Source organism: Ricinus communis, chromosome 8 (assembly GCF_019578655.1).
Source record: "Ricinus communis isolate WT05 ecotype wild-type chromosome 8, ASM1957865v1, whole genome shotgun sequence".
Classification (NCBI taxonomy): Eukaryota; Viridiplantae; Streptophyta; class Magnoliopsida; order Malpighiales; family Euphorbiaceae; genus Ricinus; species Ricinus communis.
This window is the reverse complement of record NC_063263.1, coordinates 65,897-74,636: the sequence shown is the minus strand read 5'-3', so window position 1 is coordinate 74,636 and position 8,740 is coordinate 65,897.

Below are 8,740 nucleotides of genomic sequence, written 5' to 3'. Positions count from 1 at the left end.
TTCGAGATCGTCCTCCTATTGGGCTCACAGCCTATCTACACCTCGCGAGCTTTTCCTCGCTTGAGCTATCGGGGCTCAAGTAGGATAATAGCCTAGGAATGGTCATAGGTTCATGTGCACCATACGTGGACCAACAGCCTAACTTGGGACATGGTAAACATAATTCGTTAGTTATATTCATGTTTATTTATATCATCACTTACCTTTTCTAGTTTCTAGATCCATAGTTATTGGTTGGGGGAGCGCGGTCATTGGGACCTTTTATGTTTTCCACAACCGACCTTGAGTAGAGGAGAGTGCTAATGGCAGGGCCTACCTGTCGGGCTTGCTACCTTGGCGAAAGGATTTATGGTTTGGAGCACGATCCCAACAAGCATCGAGTTCCTTTTCCTCCTCTTTCCATGTTCTAAAAAATGAATCTTGCTGGAGAGGAACTGGTGGAATGTTTAAATGGGTATAGCGAGCTTGAGCACTTCACCATCCAATCACGATTGATCAATTATACCTCGTTCATCCTACAACTGTTGGAGACTTTACCATTTAGTGATGATATCATTGTCTAGGTATTCTCTTAGGCTATTTGGAATTTTCTCTTTTCTTTATCATATAGTGCTTTTTTATTCACCCATTTGACAATTCGAGCACTATGCGGCGCGGCCCGAAGAATGGTCTTCGCGCCTCTTCAGTGTGTCCATCCTAATTACCCTGAGATGATTTTGACCTAAGCAATGTCCGTGGTCTGAAGGGTCTGCCTCTCATTCCCTCTTAATCTAATGGTTTCATATTGGAGTCCTCGTCGAGAAACCGCACTTCACTTCATCGCAAGAGTTTCCTCCTCCTGGAGTTCAATCGGAGATCGCAATTACATAGGCTTCTTCCTTTCTTCTTTACTTTCCATCACTTTGGCTTTCCTGAAAAGGTTAGTGACATATATATAAATACAAGTTCAGATAGTCCAGTTTTAGTATGTACAACGACTGGTTAGAGTCGTGAGGAGACAGTTCTTCATCCTTGGCGAGGATTGGCGGGTAAGAACCAAAACAAATAATAAAATATAAAATGTAAAAAATATGCATAAAATACGTGAAATATGCTAACTAATTCTCCTTTTGGATTTTCATCAGAGGGACCATGAAGGACCGACAGGGAAATACGAAAACACCAAACTGATGAATGTTAAAAATTCGACACCGACGAGTCCAACATTAGCTATTTTTCGGCCTTCACAGACTCACAGACTGACTGGGAATAATGCTCTAATCACGGAGATGGATCAGGGAGTCGAAACTGAATAGTCCAGAGTGAAACTTCTCACTTGACTTTTAATCTACTCCTGCTTGTACTTTTTCTTTTGAATGTAAAACCTAAAATCTTTATGTAGACTTTAATTTATAATAAAATGTCTTGATTGTCCTTGTCCTTTTTATTGCATCTCATTTTATTAGCCTTCTCAGTGTTGCTACAAATTGCAAATGAGTCCATGCAGCCCAAATCTCTTTTCTATTATTTTACATTTACATTTAACATTTGGTCACTTTTTGGGTTTTTAACTTAACAAGCTAATAACAAGCTAATATTTTCATGCATTCGGATGATTTTTTAGAACTTTATTCGCCTGCTACCCTTCTGGCTTAGCAGTTTCTCGCTTTTTATTTTTTCTTTTCTTTTTTTTTTATAGAAACTTTGGTACTAGAAGATTCGATCCATCCTTGCTTGCTCGATTCATTGACTCATTTTTTGCTAAATGCAAATGCAAATAATGAAGAAGAAATAATTATTCTTTTTTTCACTTGACTGAAATCAATCTGCTTCTCTCTTACTCCCTAGCTAATGTATGTATGACGTGTAAAAATGATCAAACAATTTGTATTTCTCAAAACCCAAGTATGACTTGATTTCTCACCACTAAGATGTCGTGTCTTTTCAGGGAATTACTATTCTCTTTGCGATCTTTTGCGACCAATCTGCACCAATCTTTTATTTTTCTTTTAGAACGCAGGATTTTTTCTATTCTTTTGTTCCACTTTTGCCCCTATTTTTACAAAATCTCTTTAAGAGATCTATTTATTTCCAAAATTCTCCAAGTCACGAGATCTTAGCGGTACCTCTGGGTAGAATCCTCCTAACCATGTACGGACCTTTCCAATTTGGCCTAGACATCCCTCTTGGGTCAAATGCAGTAGGTCTTGTATGCTTTAAAACCATATCATCAACTCTAATCTTTCTTGGCTTTACTTTCTTATTGAATGCCCTAACTATCTTTTTCTGATACAATTGTGTGTGGTATAGGGCTTTCATCCTTTTTTTATTAATCAAGGCCATTATCAACCAGTAATAGCCTTGCTGAATAATATTCCTGGTTTGTATAATTTTGCTCATGTGAGCCCGCATACTCCTTTTTGTATTTCTTCCATTACTATCTGAGCTTCTACTTTAGTTACAAATTAAAGTTGTACACCTAACATCATTCTTCTATACAGGATTCCCTTGTGGCTGATGTAATTCCTGGCTTAAACTCGCAGTGCATACCTTTCCTTAGTTGTTGCTTCTTTTAGAGACTCTCTGTCTTTTATGAACTTCTTCAGATCGTAAAACCATGGCTTCTATTATGGTCCTATCTGAACTTGCATAATTTGATTCCCTTATCATAAGGCGCACCTGACTTCACGATCACTAAAGGTTTCATTGATAGTTGCAAGGGATTAACCCACATAGATGACAGAGTAGCTAGTGCATTTTCCATCTGATTCTCATGCCAAAGCAAGTGTACAAAAAAACATTTTGAGAAGTTCCACACTAAAGTCCTCAGATAGTTGACATATGGCTTCAACCTCTCTTCTTTTACTTTCCATTCCTCGATGGCTTGTTGAAATACCAATATTGAATCCAATAAACCATTAGATGCTTAGCTCCTGCTACCAAGGCTGCTTCTAATCCAAATAAACATGCTTCGTACTCTACCATGTTATTAGTCACTTTAAAGTCCAACCTTTTGGCCATTAGCAGCATCTCCCCTTTTGGCATAATCAGAACTACTCCTAAGCTTGCACCTCTCGTGTTCACAACTCTATCGAAGTACATCTTCCATTCTTGGATCTCGATTGCCCCCCCCCCCCCCGATTCTCATTAGAGAATTCTAAATCCCAAAGGTCGTCCCCTTCAATCGCGTTCTGGGCTAGAAACTCAACTACAACCCTACCCTTGACTACCTTCTTAGTGATGTATTCAATGTCAAATTCTATTAGGAGCACCAACCATATAGCTAGCTTTCTCGTAAGAGATTGAGTCTCGAATAAGTACTTTAAAGGGTCAATTTTGAAATTTCTTGCACCATATAAGATTGAAAGTAGTGCATCAACTTCCTTGTAGCCCATATCATGGCTAAGCATGTCTTTTCTATAAGGTTGTACTTTGACTCGTAAGGCAGCAACTTCTTGCAAAGATAATAGACCGTATGTTCCATGACATTAGACTCGTGATCGGATCCGCCATTGCCCACATATTCTTCCTCCAAGGCCATATATAAGATTAACGTACTAGCTTCATCAGGTATTCCTTGATCCTATCGAAGGCCTCTTGAAAGTGTTCATCTCACACAATGGGTTGATGTTTCCTCAAATTTGTAAAGATGGGATCACTAATATCCTTGATATTACACATGTTTGCATGCTTGATTTTGAGTTATTTTTAGGGCAGATTATGTGTTTTGTATTAGAATCACCCTGTCTTAGTCTTCTTTGTGTCTTAGGTGTTTTTCTAGGTATATCATCAAAGTTAGAGAGAAATCGGACCAAAATCGGGATGGAATGGACAAATCGGGCGCGTTAGACTATTTAACACGCCTTGCCAACACGCCTGTGCTAAGGAGCACTGTCAGGGTCAGAGGGCATCCTGAAATGCCTTACCCATGGCAAGAAGTAGCAAATGCAATATGGTTTCGAGAAAGTGATACGGCGAGAGCATCTGCTCAAGGCGGCGTGACCCATATGCTAGATACACTGATGGATCCAAGGTTGTCACTTTGGTGTTGACCCCAATCGGCGTGGTTGGTAAACTATAATTTAAAAAGAAGGAAAAAGAGAGGGATTCAAGGAGAGCAGGACGATTTTAGAAAGAGAGAACTTTGGGGTATTCAAGACAGAGTTTGAGAGCAATCTTCCATACGATCAAAGAGAGGAAAATGGAGATGAATTCCACTTCAACATTATCCAGATAGCTATTCTTGAGGATTGGATTGAAGATTCAAAGGAAAGAAGAAAGAGATATTGAGTTGCAGAGATTGGATTCAGAGTTATTCAAGAGGGGATAACATTTCACCATTTGATAAAAGGGTGTTCATGTTCTTTTCGATTCTTGTTTACTTTGTATTTAGTTCTTATAGTAGTTAATCATGAACATGTGTAACTAATTTTATTAAACCCATTTGGGAGTGATCTTTAGCCATGCTAGGCTTGTTTTGTGCTTAACTGATTGGATAGTTGATTTAAGATTGTAGTTTTCATTCAAGTATAATAAAATCTATTGTTTCTTCTTCATTGTTAAATCAATTTGAGAACTCCTTTGAAATTGAGAAATTCAATTGAGTTTGGACAACTGCTTGTGTGATTAAGTGATTTGCATCTTAGAAATAAGTGTAATAACTTACTGGAATAAGAACTAGACATTCTTATTAGCAGTAATTTAGAGATTAATGTTATTCTAAGATTAATTGTTAGGAAAAGATTCCAACTTTAGTTCTTTAGGATTAGAAATTGGTTAACTCGAGAGAGAGGCCAATTCATTTAAGAAATTATCCACATATCGCAATTCTTAATCAATTAATTCATAATTTATTATTTGTAAGTCGGCTAACTAAAGTGATCCCCGAGTGGGTTAACTCATCTTATTATCCTTTTTCAACTCTCATTCTCCTTGTTAAAATTTAATTTTCAATTGCATTTTTAATCATTTTTAGTTAATAATCTTCACCACCTTTTGATCGGTTAGACAATAGGAATAGCATAGCAGCAGTAGTTTCTCAGTTTTCATGGGATACGACATTGATACTTGCCATAGTTAGATTACATTTGATAGGTGCACTTGCTTGTAGATTGCTAGTTGTGTTTAGCACGAATCAAGTTTTTGGCATTGTTGCCAGAAAACTTTATTTTGAGAAATATTGTGAACTGTGTGTTATTGTTAATTTAGCCATTTATTTTTTATTCTTTATTTGTTTTTGTTCAATTTTATTCTTTTAATCATTTGTGTTGTTGGTTATCTGTTGTTTCAGGTAGTGCATGTCCGCGCGTCTTTGAGGAGCCTGACGTCCAAATCCAAGCCAGTTGTGCCAGAAGGTCGTAGAAAGTATACATATAACATGGCGAATCCCGTGCCGAATGTCCTAAAGCCTTATTGAATGGCCCGAACCGAAGAAAGAATCCGAAAGAAAAAGCAAAGAAAGAAAGCAAGAGTAAAAGAATGAATGAACTTTGAAGTATTCAAGACATACCCTTAGAGCTAACTTCCAGACGATCAAGAAGAGAAAAATGGAGACGAATTCCACTTCAACATCATCAAGATAGCTGCTCTTGAGGATTGGATGAAAGATTCAAAGGAAAGAAGAAAGAGATATGAGCTGTAGAGTTTTTATACAGAGTTATTCAAGAGAGGATAGCATCTCACCATTTGAGAAAAGGGTGTTCATATTATTTTCGATTCTTTTCTACTTTGTATTCAATTCCTATTTTAGTTTAATCATGAACATGTGTAACTAATTCTAGCAAACCCATTTAGGGGCGATCTTTAGCCATTCTAGGCTTGTTTTGTACTTAAATGATTAGATTATTGATTTAAGATTGTAGTTTTCATTCAGGTACAATAAAATTTATTATTTCTTCTTCATTGTTGAATCAATTAGAGAACTCCTTTGTAATTGAAAAATTCAATTGAGTTTGGACAACTGCTTGTGTGATTAGATGATTTGCATCCTAGAGATAGGTGTAATAACTTATTGGAATAAGAACTAGACACTCTTATTAGCGATAATTTAGAGATTAATGCTATTCTAAAATCGATTGTTAGGAAGAGATTCCAGCTTTAGATCTTTAGGGTTAGGAATTGGTTAACTCGAGAGAAAGCCAACTCATTCAAGAAATTATCCACAAATCGTAATTTTTAATCAATTAATTCATAATTTATTGTTTGTAAGCTGGCTAGCTAAAGTGATCCCCAATTGGGTTAACTCATCTTATTGTCTTTCTTCAACTCTCATTCTCTTTGTTAAAATTTAGCTTTCAATTGCATTCTCGATCATCTTTAATTAATAAGTTTCACCACCTTTTGATCGGTTAGATAATATGAATAGCGTAGTATCAAGTTTCTCAGTTTTCGTGGGATACGATATTGATACTTGCCATAGCTAGATTACATTCGATAGGTACACTTGCCTATAGATTGCTAGTAGTGTCTAGCACGCATCAAGTTTTTGGCGCCATTGCCGGGAAACTTTATTTTAAGAAATATTGTGAATTGTGTGTTCTTATTAATTCAGCCATTTATTCTTTATTCAGGTACAAACTTTTTATAATGGTTTGAATTTGGCTACTAAGCAGATGGTAGATGCAGCTGTAGGTGGTTCTTTAAGCAGCAAGACACCAGAACAAGCCCAAAGATTGATTGAGGAGATGGCCACAAATAATTACCAATGACACACTACTAGGAGCAGGACGGGACGTCAAGGGAGTGTACACTAGTTGGATGCCACTGCAGTCTTGGTAGCTCAAGTGGAGTTATTATCCAAGAAAATTTTTCAACTCTAGATGTATGTCCAAGCAGCCCAAGCAAGCTGTGAGCTTTGGGGGGGCCCGCATTACAGTAGTAACTGTATATCGAGAGGTATGTTTGCTTTCTCTTCTTCATCTAATCATGAACAGGTGGACTATATGGGAAGTCAACCTAGGCAGTAGAACAACCCGTACAGCAACACCTATAATTCGGGATGGAGAAATCATCCGAACTTCGGATGGAAGAACAACAATAACCAGGGGCCACCAGGGTTTCAGCAACTACATCAGCAGCCGCAATAATTTGTTCTCCCGCCTCAGTCTCCTCAGACTCAAGAAAAAAAATGCCTAACTTAAAGGAGCTGATGATGAAGTTTGTGTCCGCTTCAGAGACCATATTCCAGCAAACAGACGCAGCTCTTAGAAATCAACAGACCTTAACTCAAAACTTGGAGAATCAGATAGGCTAGATTTCTAAGATGATGATTGAGAGACAGTTAGGGACTTTGCCCAGTATTACAGAGTCCAACCCTAGAGAGCACGTGAAGGCTAGCACTTTGCAATCAAGTAAGCAGCTATCTAGTTCTATCCTATTTTTAATGATGATGATGTTGTGCAGGAAAGATTCGGGTAGGAAAGATGAAGATAGCAAAGTGATGGAGCCAGAGAAGATAGAGGGGAGGAAGAAGAGTCTTCTGAGAGAATACCAGCTCCCGATCTCATATCCTGCCAGGTTGAAGCATGAAAAAGTCAATCAGCAGTTCAATAAGTTTCTTAACTTGTTTAAACAACTGCGGATTAACTTACCTTTTGTTGAAACTATTTCGCAGATGCCCAGGTATGCAAAGTTCTTTAGAGATTAATGCTATTCTAAAATCAATTGTTAGGAAGAGATTCCAACTTTAGATCTTGAGGATTAGAAATTGATTAACTCGAGAAAGAGGCTAATTCATTTAAGAAATTATCCACATATCGCAATTTTAATCAATCAATTCATATATTATTATTTTTAAACCGACTAGCTAAAGGAATCCCCAATTGGGTTAACTCATCTCATTGTCTTTTTCAAACTTTCATTCTCTTTATTAAAATTTAGTTTTCATTTGCATTCTCAATCATTTTTAGTTAACAATCTTCACCACCTTTTGATCGGTTAGATAATAGGAATAGTGTAGTAGCAGTAGCTTCTCAGTTTACGTGGGATACTACATTGATACTTGCCATAGCTATATTACATTCGATATGTGCCCTTGTCTGTAGATTGTTAGTGGTGTTTAGCTCGCATCAAATCTGATAACTTAAATTATGGTTCTAACAAGTGAATGAACCCATTGCCTTGCTCTTGCCTTTGCCCTACGCCTTTAATTGTCATCTTTTCTTTTTTGTACTTCTCTAGATTGAACACTCAATTAGGCTTTCTACATGATTCTTAGCTACCATTAGGTTATTTTCCTTCACCGGAGGGTCAACTGTCCTTAATCTTCCCATTCGTATTTGAAAGGAACCTGAGGCCCATTTATACTCCCCATATTATTTTAATCATCTTCATCCTTTTGCTTGCAGTCTTTAGTAATACGTCCCATAATGCCACAATAGTAACACATCGAGGACTCTTTCATAGCATATCCCATAACACGTAGTTTTTCCTTCATCATTCCGATTTTTAAAAACCTTAGAAAGAAGTTTCCCGACATTTTGGATAACTCGATCTCAGCCCAAAACGACGAAAATTCTCTATTAAATTCCCCATCTCAATTTGAATCAGAACCTCAAACAGGATTCGATCATCGCTGCATTTTCTCTAATAATCTGATTAGGAGGAATGTCTTTAGTGTGAATCCAGAATGGTATCAACGTGAAATCAATCTCTTTCAAAGGTTTGTCAGCTGGCCAGCATTGCATATTGATGAGGTGGTTCTGGATTAACCAATGTCTCCCTTCCATTATACTTGAAGCATCTTGCTCTTCCAAAAATTGAA